Source organism: Oncorhynchus mykiss, chromosome 20, assembly GCF_013265735.2.
Source record: "Oncorhynchus mykiss isolate Arlee chromosome 20, USDA_OmykA_1.1, whole genome shotgun sequence".
NCBI lineage: Eukaryota > Metazoa > Chordata > Actinopteri > Salmoniformes > Salmonidae > Oncorhynchus > Oncorhynchus mykiss.
Genome location: NC_048584.1, coordinates 39823088 through 39835833, shown reverse-complemented (window position 1 = coordinate 39835833; position 12746 = coordinate 39823088).

Genomic DNA, 12746 nt, shown 5'->3' with positions numbered 1-12746 from the left:
AGGCAGACAGGCGGAGAAGAGAGATAAAGGTGATTGATAGAACAGGATTTTTCAATAGGATAATTTCTACTGTTTTTCTTTTGTCGGCTTTAGGCCTATGTATTTTACTTAGTTGACGATGGAAATTATAGGCCTACTGCTGCATTGGCCAATAGCAAGGTTTTCTAAACTCGGTCCTCTGGACCCCAAGCGGTGAACGTTTTGTTGCCCTAGCACTACACAGCGGATTTAAAATAATCAACTAATCATCATGCTTTGGAAAACCAAAACGTGCACCCTTAGTGTCCCAAGGACCGAGTTTGGGAAACGTTGGCCTATAGGCTATCTCTGAATTCTATGCTCTCATTTCTTTAGTATTCAATGGATCCCAGTGTATCAATGTGTCAGCATGGCAGAGGCTGGTCCTCTCACCGTATTTGAATTTTAACTTTTAGATTTTTATCATTTTGATCATTTTAATGATTTTGAGAAACTTAAACATTATCATTGAAATGAAAGTGTTCCACGAAATATAAAAAATATAAAAATGACAGAACACTTTGTCGGATTTAGGTACGCAGATCGGTAGAAATAGTAGGATAAATTGTAAGCTTCCCCAAACTTGAAACTTACGAGTTGCCCAATGGTCTTTACTAAAACACCCATTAAAAACATTTGGAAAGCTCAAGTGCGTGAAAACATAGGAAGTACCATGACAAAACGTGCCCACCTATGGAAATCAAAGGCCCGTCCAACTGATTCGTTCTGGCGCCGGCCCTGTATCTATGGCTCAGAGGTGCCCGCAGTTAAAGTGACAGTTAACTCAAAATTATAAGAAAAAGTGTGGCTTTTGCTACAAGTACTTTTAGCATCTATTTATTCTCTTATTTCTATTTATTCTCTTATTTCTATTTATTCTCTTATTTCTATTTATTCTCTTCTAAGAGAATAAATAATAAGTTACATACAGTATTTCAAATATATATTCCAAATCATGTGTGACAATGTCATGATGATAAAAGCATTTATTAGTCATATGGGAACATATGATAAACCTAATCAAGCATTTTCACCCTTTAAACACGTAATTTAAAGAGAACAAAGACATTCAGCTGTTTCTACGTTTAACAGGTGAGCGCCCTGTGATCTAGCCATTCATTTGCGTAGGGCCACCTGCTTTAATTGGTCCTAATCTGTAGTGAGTGCCCTGTGATCTAGCCATTCATTTGCGTAGGGCCACCTGCTTTAATTGGTCCTAATCTGTAGTGAGCGACTTTGATCTCGGTGACAGGTTGACTGCATTAGCACGAGTGTGCTCGCTAATCCTTTGCTTAACTTGTTCTTTTGGCACAGCCAGCAGCCTGTCCAACGATATGTCAGCAGAGGGATAAGCCTTCATCAAACACATCAGGTCTCTAAGCTTAGTTCTGGGATACGGCTGGAGGGAGGGAGGGCCAGTGTTGGGGTACGGAGGGAGGGCCATTGTTGGAGTTTCAGAGGGAGGGAGGGAGGGCTGGAGGGAGGGAGGGCTAGTGTTGGGGTACAGAGGGACGGAGGGAGGGCCAGTGTTGGAGTACAGATGGAGGGAGGGAGGGAGGGAGGGAGGGAGGGAGGGAGGGAGGGAGGGAGGGAGGGAGGGAGGGAGGGAGGGAGGGAGGGAGGGAAGGGAGGGAGGGAGGGACAGTGTTGGGGTACAGAGGGAGGGAGGGCCAGTGTTGGGATATGGAGGGAGGGAGGCAGGGAGGGAGGCAGGGAGGGAGGGAGGGAGGGAGGGAGGGAGGGAGGGAGGGAGGGAGGGAGGGACAGTGTTGGGGTACAGAGGGAGGGAGGGCCAGTGTTGGGATATGGAGGGAGGGAGGGAGGGCTGGAGGGAGGGACAGTGTTGGGGTACTGCGGGAGGGAGGGAGGGAGGGAGGGAGGGAGGGAGGGAGGGACAATGTTGGGGTACAGAGGGAGGGAGGGCCAGTGTTGGGATATGGAGGGAGGGAGGGAGGGCTGGAGGGAGGGACAGTGTTGGGGTACTGCGGGAGGGAGGGAGGGACAGTGTTGGGGTACAGAGCGGGGGAGGGAGGGAAATGGTTGGATGACCAGTGTTGGGGAGGGAGGGAGGGAGGGAGGGAGGGAGGGAGGGAGGGAGGGAGGGAGGGAGGGAGGGAGGGAGGGAGGGAGGGAGGGAGAGAAGAGGTTGGAGGGCCAGTGTTGTGGTACTGAGGGAGGGAGGGAGGGAGGGCCAGTGTTGAGGGAGGGAGGGAGGGAGGGAGGGAGGGAGGGAGGGAGGGAGGGAGGGAGGGAGGGAGGGAGGGAGGGAGGGAGGGAGGGAGGATGGGAGGGTGGAGGCTCTATACAGGGTGTAGCTGCCTCCCAGACGGAGGAAAAGACTGCCTCCCAGACAGAGGAAAAGGCCTGCCTCCCAAATGATACCCTTTTCCCTTATTAGTACACTACTTTTGACCAGGGCCTATAGGGCTCTAGTGCACTATATAGGGAATATGGTGCCATTTGGGACGGATTCTAACTGTTTTTTGTAGTTCTGTTGTGAACTTTGGTTGAACTGCCATGAATTATGATGCCCATCTCTGCAGGCAACAATATCTGATTTCAGTGAAGAGAGAAAGAGAGAGATACTGAGGAGAAAGGGAAGGAAATAGCATCTTGTGTGCACCTCAAATGATTATTATCTCAGCGTTTGCTTGTTGATTTACTTTCACAAGACTGTCATGTTGTGTTATTTCCAAAAATGGCTCTGCTCAAAATAACTTTTGTGAATTGTTTTCTTGATTAATTGTATTTGGGGCTAGTCATTTTGTTTAGAAGGATATGAACTCGAATATACTGCTTAATGCGGAATGACATATTTGGAAAGAGTGTTGTACATGGGATGTTATTTGACTATAGCATTGTACTATAGAACTTGTATGCTACAATAATTGTAAATGAGTTAACCAAGAAACATGTATGTAAATTGCTACATTTATAGGATTAATCGACCATAGATGTAACTTTACTTAGAGACGTCATAGCCTTTATTAGGTTTTATTTATACTGTACAGAATATAAACACAACATATAAAGTGTTGGGCCCATGTTTCACGAGCTGAAATAAAATATCCAATACATTTTTCATACGTACAAAAAGTTTATTTCTCTCTAAATGTTGTGCACAAATTTGCTTACATCCCTGTTACTGAGCATTTCTCTTTTGCCAAGATAATCCATCCTCCTGACAGGTGTGGCATATACATAGGTGCACCTTGTGCTGGGGGACAATAAAAGGCAGTTTTGTCACACAACACAATGCTACAGATGTCTCAAGTTTTGAGGGAGCGTGCATTTGGCATGCTGATTGCGAGAATGTCCATCAGAGCTGTTGCCAGAGAATTTAATGTTAATTTCTCGACCATATGCCGCTTCCAAAGTCATTTTAGAGAATTTGGCAGTATGTCCAACTGGTATCACAACCGTAGACAACGTGTAACCACACCAGCCCAGGACCTCCTCATCCGGCTTCTTCACCTGCGAGATCGTCTGAGACAAGCCACCCAGACAGCTGATGAAACTGAGGAGTATTTTTGTCTGTAGGAAAGACCTTTTTTGGGGAATAAAACTTATTCTGATTGGCTGGGTCTGGCTTCCCAGTGAGCTGGCCTGGCTCGCAAGTGGGTGGGCCTACGTATGCCCTCCTAGGCCCACCCATGGCTGCTCCCCTGCCCAGTCATGTGAAATCCGTAGATTTGGGCCTAATTAATTTATTTCATTATTTCAATTGACTTCCTCATATGAACTGTAACTCGGTAAAATCGTTGAAATTGTTGCATGTTGCGTTTATATTTTTGTTCAGTATAGCTTTACAGCACTGCACAATGTGTTATACAGCATGCCTTCAGAGAGAGTTCTGAAAGGTTGCCAAACTCATTAAGTCTTAAGCAACATTAAGCACATCTACTTCCTCCCTCCTCATGTGATAATGTTCTCCAACTTTTGGATGAAATAAAGGCAACCTCTCGATTTTTAGAACTTTATTGGCTGTGTTGGCTTGGGGGAAAACTACTGCCGAGTTATTAAAACACACTCAGACGTTCATATACATCTAATATAATCAGTTCTGATACTTTAGCATATTCCTCTTTTCAGTGGTGGAAAAAGTACTCAATTGTCACACTTGAGTAAAAGTAAAGATACCTTAATAGAAAGTAAAAGTCTAAAAGTATTTGCTTTTAAATAAACTTAAGTATCAAAAGTAAATGGAATTGTTAAGATGTACTTAAGTATCAAAAGTAAATGGAATCGCTAAGATGTACTTAAGTATCAAAAGTAAATGGAATCGCTAAGATGTACTTAAGTATCAAAAGTAAATGGAATCGCTAAGATGTACTTAAGTATCAAAAGTAAATGGAATTGCTAAGATGTACTTAAGTATCAAAAGTAAATGGAATCGCTAAGATGTACTTAAGTATCAAAAGTAAATGGAATCGCTAAGATGTACTTAAGTATCAAAAGTAAATGGAATCGCTAAGATGTACTTAAGTATCAAAAGTAAATGGAATCGCTAAGATGTACTTAAGTATCAAAAGTAAATGGAATCGCTAAGATGTACTTAAGTATCAAAAGTAAATGGAATTGCTAAGATGTACTTAAGTATCAAAAGTAAATGGAATCGCTAAGATGTACTGCTGCTGTCCCTGTACAGGGATCAACATCAGCGGACATCAGCAGAAATTTCAGAGTGTAACTAATAGTACTCGATACAACTCAAACTTTCATTAAAACACACATGCAGGGTACTCAATTAAAGCTACACTCATTGTGAATCTAGCCAACATGTCAGATTTTTAAAATGCTTTTCGGCGAAAGCATGAAAAGCTATTATCTGATAGCATGCAACCCCCGAAATACACAAAGGGGACGTAAACAGAATAATTAGCGTAGCCGGCGCTACACAAAACGCAGAAATAAAATATAAAACATTCATTACCTTTGACGAGCTTCTTTGTTGGCACTCCTATATGTCCCATAAACATCACAATTGGGTCTTTTTTCCGATTAAATCCGTCCATGTATACCCAAAATGTCCATTTATGAAGGCTGTCTGATCCATGAAAAAGCACCGTTCCAAAACACATCGTTATTTTTTTTAATTAAAAAAGTTACCTATAAACTTTGACAAAACACTTCAAACTACTTTTGTAATCCAACTTTAGGTATTAGTAAACGTTAATAATCGATCAAATTGATCACGGGGCGATCTGTATTTAATAGCAGTACGTTTTGAAATCATGGTTCACATTCTCTCTTTCATTACTTCCTGTGGTGCGGTCGACGACAGGAAGTGCCTATTCCTCATGTTACCAAGGATGAATTTAAAATCAATTGACAGTACTGGCGACATCGTGTGGAAGCTGTAGGCATTGTAAACAGGGCCCTATCTATTTTCCCTTGCCATAGACAATACGGAGACTGGCGGAGGGATATTATTTGGGGTATTTTTGTGAACAGTTTTCCTTTGGATTTTTCCTGCTAAACGCGTTCTGTTATAGTCACAGACATGATTTAACCAGTTTTATAAACTTCAGAGTGTTTTCTATCCACACATACTAATCATATGCATATACTATATTCCTGGCATGAGTAGCAGGATGTTGAAATGTTGCGCGATTTTTAACAAAAAGCTGCAAAAATTCGCAGCCTCTTTAACAGGTTTTTAAGTATCAAAAGTAAATGGAATTGCTAAGATGTACTTAAGTATCAAAAGTAAATGGAATCGCTAAGATGTACTTAAGTATCAAAAGTAAAAGTATAAACCATTTCACAACCAGACGGACTCGTTTTATTTTTTACTTATATTTATGGATGGCCAGGGGCATGCTCCAACACTCAGACATAATTTACAAATGAAACGTGCTCAGTGAGTCCGCCAGATCAGAGGCACGAGGGATGACCAGGGATGTTCTCTTGATAAGTGTGTGAATTAGACCGTTTTCTTGTCCTGCTAAGCATTCAAAATGTAGCCAGTGTAAAGAGTCCTTTTGGGTGTCAGGGAAAAAGTAAGGAGTTAAAAGTACATGATTTTCTTTGGGAATGTAGTGAAGTAAAAGTCAAAGTTGTCAAAAATATAAATAGTAAAGTACAGACACCCCAAAAAAACTACTTAAGTCGTTATTTCAAGTGTTTTTACTTTAAGTACTTTACACCACTGATAGGGATGACCAGGGATGTTCTCTTGATAAGTGTGTGAATTGGACCATTTTCCTGTCCTGCTAAGCACTCAAAATATAATGAGAACTTGTGGGTGTCAGGGAAAACGTATGGAGTAAAAACTATGTTATTTTCTTTAGGAATGTAGTGAAATAAAAGTAAAAGTTTTCAAAAAATACAAATAGTAAAGGACAGATACCGCAAAAAAACGACTTAAATTGTAATTTAAAGTATATTTACTTAAGTACTTTACACTGCATCTTTTGTATGCATCTTTATATATATTGCCTTTGTTTATATGCCTAAGCAAATACTGTATATATGTATTATTCGACTGAGTCATGGTGACGTAAGGGTTAGCAGTCCCAGTTATCACAGTAATTTCAATGTTTGTTTTTGACAGGATTTTTTGTGTAATCTTCTCAGACATTACTCGTCTGGTTGGCTCGCGTCACTGGGCAGCTCACGTCTGGGTTTCCCTTTGTAGTCCGTAATAGTTTTCAAGCCCTGCCACATCCGACGACTGTCAGAGTCGGTGTAGTAGGATTCAATCTTAATCCCATATTGACGCTTTGCTTGTTTGATGGTTCGTCTGAGGGCATAGCGGGATTTCTTATGAGGGTCCAGATTAGTCTCCCGCTCCTTGAAAGCGGCAGCTTTAGCCTTTAGCTCGATGCGGATGTTGCCTGTCATCCATGGCTTCTGGTTGGGATATGTACGTACAGTCACTGTGGGGACGATGTAGTCGATGCGCGTGTTGATGAAGCCAATGACTGAGGTTGTGTGTTCCTCAATGCCATTGGTTGAATCCCGGAACATATTCCAGTCTGTGCCAGCAAAACAGTCCTCTAGTGTAGCATCCTCGTCATCTGATCAGTTCCGCATTGAGAGAGTCACTGGTACTTCCTGCTTTAGATTTTGCGAAATGGAGGACGGGGTAGAGCTTTGTATGCATCAAATTGCATTAAACTCAAACACTATCCTCAAATTTCCACTTCATTATAAACTATCATATCACGTGATGTAATTGAGAAAAAGCTGAGTGATACAAATTACCCTAATGATGGTATGAATTACAGCACAAGGTTTGGCCAGTAGAGACCTTTTCCTCTCCGTGCCGTGGCAGAACAGAACAGAACACAGTCAGGAGAGAACGAATGAGTCCCAAATGGGACCCTATTCTCTTTATAGTGCACTTATTTTTGACCAGAGCCAATAAGGTAGTGCTCTATATAGGGAATAGGGTGTTATTTGGGAGTCATACCATATCTGACATGTCAAAGTGTCTGAGGCCAAGGAGGCAGAGCGAGAATTAATAGCTAGCTGCCTCCATCCAAGGTCCTTTAGCAGTAATTGCAAGCAGAATCTACCTCTCTGATCTCAGCAGCGGTATGCGCTATGCCAAAACAGCCAGGATTTGACAGATGGTCGTCCCACTCTAATAACTTATGCATGTTCCCTTTTCTCAAATGAGGCCATGCTTCCCACCCACACCACACCACAAAATGGGAGTAAGGATTACTTATTATTTTCATTCCACTACACAAAATATCTGGCAATATATATGACAGTACACATAACAGTATACACACTACCGCTCAAAAGTTTGGGGTCACTTTTTGAAAGTAAAATAACATCAAATTGATCAGAACTACAGTGTAGACATTGTTAATGTTGTAAATCACTATTGTAGCTGGAAACGGCAGATTTTTTTAATGGTAAATCTACATGCTCCAGATACTCAACAAGTCTGAAGAAGGCCGGTTGTATTGCTTCTTTAATCAGCACAATAGTTTTCAGCTGTGCTAACATAATTGTCAAAGGGTATTTTAATGATCATTTAGCCTTATAAAATGATAAACTTAGATTAGCTAACACAACGTGCCATTGGACGTGCCATTTCTACAATGTGAATTTCTAGATTTTTTTTTCTCATTTTCTCTGTCATAGTTGAAGTGTAACTATGATGAAAATGGCAGGCCTCTCTCATCTTTTTAAGTGGGAGAACTTGCACAATTGGTGGCTGACTAAATACTTTTTTGCCCCACTGTATATGACAATATACTGTATGTGACAGTATATATGACAGTATACAGGACAGTATAAATGACAGCATATCTTAAAGTATATATGACAGTACATATGTCAGAATATATGACAGCATGTATGACAGTATATATGACAGTATATTTGACAGAATATATGACAGCATATATGACAGTATATATGACAGTATACAGGACAGTATAAATGACAGCATATCTTAAAGTATATATGACAGTATATGACAGTATATTTGACAGAATATATGACACTAAACATGACAGTATATATGACAGTATATATGACAGTATATAGTATATGACAATATATATGACAGAATATATGACAGTACATTTGACAGAATACATGACAGCAGATATATTTTGCTCTTTTTTTCTTCTCCTTTTTTTAACAGGTCTCTGTTGAACAAGTCAGTTTTATTTCATAAGAGCTGCTTCCTGGCTGTGTGGCAGTAGTGTTTTAGTTTAGCCACTGTCATACACTTTGAAGGAAATGAGAATTGTGTGTTTTGAGGGTTTTCAATCAGAGGTGCAGTATATCGTCATTAAACTTGAATGTTTAACACGCAGGTTTGGTTGTTTGCGTTAGAAGAGCCAACTGCTTTCGTATTTACTGTAGTGGAGGTTGTAGAGACTAACGGCAGTAACATGATTGGCTCTAGGTAGCAGCCTTAGCTAAGTCTTTGAACGGACAAACGGACACACACTCACACACACATACACACACACCCTCTATGAACCACAGGGTAGCCCAAAGTAAACACAACAGGAAGTGATCAAATCAAATCAAATTGTATTTGTCACATGTGCCGAATACAACCTTACAGTGTAATGTTCACTTACAAGCCCTTAACCAACAATGCAGTTCTATGAAAAGTACCTCAAGAAACATAATAAATAAAAGTAACAAATAATTTAAGAGCAGTGCTTTACTTAATCCCTCCCAGGTGACAAAGCTACATCTTGAATTGCAACCTTTTCCATATATAGGGTCCATAGGATTCTGGTCAAAACTAGTGTACTATATAGGGAATAGGGTGTCAATTGGGGCACGGCCTTTAGCTGTCCACATCAACCACACACTGCCCTGCCTCCAACTCCGACTCTGCCTGCAAAGCCCATGGGAAAGTTAAAAAGCAAAGGGTGTTGCATGGGCTTAGTTATCTATTTATTTATTTATAACATGTACAAATGTGTCAGCTATGGGCGCTCATTAATGTAATTTATGGACTTAGGCTGTATTCCAAGAGCCATTTTGACATTGGACTACATCCGGTTCTATTGGACGGTAAACTATACCTGGTTCTATTGGACGTTAAACTAAACCCGGTTCTATTGGACGTTAAACTATACCTGGTTCTGTTGGACGTAAACTAAACCCGGTTCTATTGGACGTTAAACTATACCTGGTTCTATTGGACGTTAAACTATACCTGGTTCTATTGGACGTTAAACTAAACCCGGTTCTATTGGACGTTAAACTAAACCCGGTTCTATTGGACGTTAAACTATACCTGGTTCTATTGGACATTAAACTATACCTGGTTCTATTGGACATTAAACAATACCTGGTTCTATTGGACATTAAACTATACCCGGTTCTACTGGATATTAAACAATACTTGGTTCTATTAGAAATTAAACTATACCTGGTTCTATTAGACATGAAACTATACCCGGTTCTACTGGACATTAAACTATACCCGGTTCTTAACGTATGTTACTGAAATATCCTTTCAGCCTACTCTTCAGTTAGCGCACAACCCACAACACATGAACCTGTTTTAAAAGGCAAGAGAATGAACTATCCCAGCGTTGTGTTCACAACCACCTAAAGCTAAACCGATTCAAGACCAACACTAGTGCAAAACGAGGCCAAGTCAAGCCCGGAGGGGGTGGGGCGAGACCGAGTCTAGACCGAGACGGGAGGGGGGCGAGGGGCAAGAGGTCCAAGACCAAGTCAAGACCGAGACCAGGAGTCTAATTCAAGACAATGGTTGTAATTGTGTCAAGTTACCACCATAATAAGTCTAAAATGCCCAGTCCCTTACGAAAAAATATTGCAGTCAGATTGCAGTACTACTGCAGTATGCTGCAATTACTGCGTCCAAAATAATTTAGCAGTTTTTTAACTGAGGTTATTCTGCAATTACTGTTTCCAAAATATCGCAGTCGGCTTCAGTTACTGCACATTTATTGCAGTTTCAAAACTGTAATCGTTTTTTGTAAGGCAGATTTCTGTGTTCATATTTCAGGAGAACATATGAGGTTTTTGAGACATTCAGAATGGTGAAAAAATAAAAGACAGTAGTGTTATGAGTAAAGTAGGTTTCAATAGGCTATAACATAAAGGACAGTAGAGTAAAGTAGTTTTCAATAGGCTATAACATAAAGGACAGTAGAGTAGGTTTCAATAGGATTATAATGTGTCATGAAAGAGGTGTAGTCATTTGGCCTGGTGAAGCGGTTTTATGGGCTGACTGAATGAGAGCTGATAAGTATGTGTTCTTCACTCCACTGGTCTCAGTTGGTCTCAATTGGTCTCAGTTGGTCTCCGCTGGTTATCGTTGGTCTCAGTTGGTCTCCGCTGGTCTCCACTGGCCTCAGTTGGTTTCTGTTGGTCTCAGTTGGTCTCAGTTGGTCTCCACTGTTCTCCGCTGGTCTCAGTTGGTCTCTGCTGGTTTCTGTTGGTCTCAGTTGGCCTCCGCTGGTTTCCATTGGTCTCAGTTGGTCTCAGCTGGCCTCAGTTGGCCTCTGCTGGTCTCTGCTGGTCTCAACTGGTCTCAGCTGGCCTCTGCTGGACTCAGTTGGTCTCTGCTGGTCTCTGCTGGTCTCTGCTGGTCTTAGTTGGTCTCCGCTGGTTTCTGTTGGTCTCAGTTGCTCTCAGTTGGTCTCCGTTGGTCTCAGTTGGTCTCCACTGGTCTTAGTTGGTCTCCGCTGGTCTCAGTTTGTCTCAGTTGGTCTCCGCTGGTCTCAGTTGGTCTCCGCTGGTCTCAGTTGGTCTCCACTGGTTTCTGTTGGTCTCAGTTGGTCTCCACTGGTCTCAGTTGGTCTCAGTTGGTCTCCGCTGGTCTCCGCTGGTCTCCGCTGGTCTCAGTTTGTCTCATTTGTTCTCAGCTGGTCTCAGCTGGTCTCAGCTGGTCTCAGTTGGTCTCAGTTGGTCTCAGCTGGTCTCAGCTGGTCACAGTTGTTCATGGCAAGATATTACAAGTCCTCATTGTCCGAGACCAAGTCAAGACAAAGTAAAAATGTATCTGACACAGAGACACTCAAAATGTGGTCTGGAGACCGGTTTCGAGTACAACAACACTGCATGCTACGCTTCAACCGGGTCACTAATCCATTCATTCTATTCATTCTGTCTTGAAAAACATAAACATAGACATTTGAGGGTGGATGCTATGTGGAAATGTAAATAAACCTTAGTGGAGCTTTGGGTCAGTGCTGGATAACATTTATAGTCTTGGCATTTACTCTGCTGGCCATCATTCATCCCTGTCTGTGTGTCATGGACAGAAAGCAGAGAGGAGCCTTAATCATCAGAGAGAGAGCCCCTGTTGGCCCCTAGATGACCTGGCTCACTCAATCAGACCTGCTGTGGTTCAGATGCCTTTCTCTGTGACTGATCTGTGTTCAGATACTATTTTAAATCTTTGAGTGTTTGCTTGTCAAAAATGCAGGGGTTAGAGTTTGGGGACTTTTCTAACCCTGTTTTACACTGCGTCTGAAAGGAATATTCACATGACTGTAATAACTGGGACTGTTAACCCCTTATGTCACCACGACAAACTTGATTGATCATTTTTATTTTCTGCTTCTTGTCTATTTTAAAAAATGTGGTCTCTTGTAACGTGCTGTAATCACTCTTTAGTTCTTGTCACACAGGCCTGTATTGTGTACCGTACAACTACATTTGAGCAACTGGAACATGGACACATTAAAAAGGATCAACTTCACACACACACACACACACACACAAACTCCCTGACACGTGCACAAACAACCTACCCCGACAGATGACTTTGATCAAGTGATTTACCTGTTTAATGTGGTAAGACATTTCATTCCCTCCTAAAGGATCTCATAGCAGTCAGTGTGTTTTCAACATGATCATATCCGTGTGATCTAATGTGGTGAAATGGAGAATGTCCGAACCCGTTACTATGTAGGCCTACGTTGACGACCAGTTTGAGTAGACTTCTCCTTGACATCGTCATCTTGACATCATCTTGATTGTCAAGGTTGGAATTTTCCAGCTGGTTTTGTCTGTCAGATAAAAGACAGGAAATGTGTTGTCGATATATTAATTAAAATCGGATTGTTTGTCTGCCTATTTGTTAGTCATTCTAAAATTCAGCGGATGAAGTTAAATGCGAAGTAAAATACCAGCTGCTGAAATGCATTCTTGTTGCTGAACATGCACATATCCACGTTTTCAAGTCATAAACAACATGACAACTTGACATTCCCTGAACTGTGAACTGTGGTGATTAAACCTCTTGTAAGGCGTCC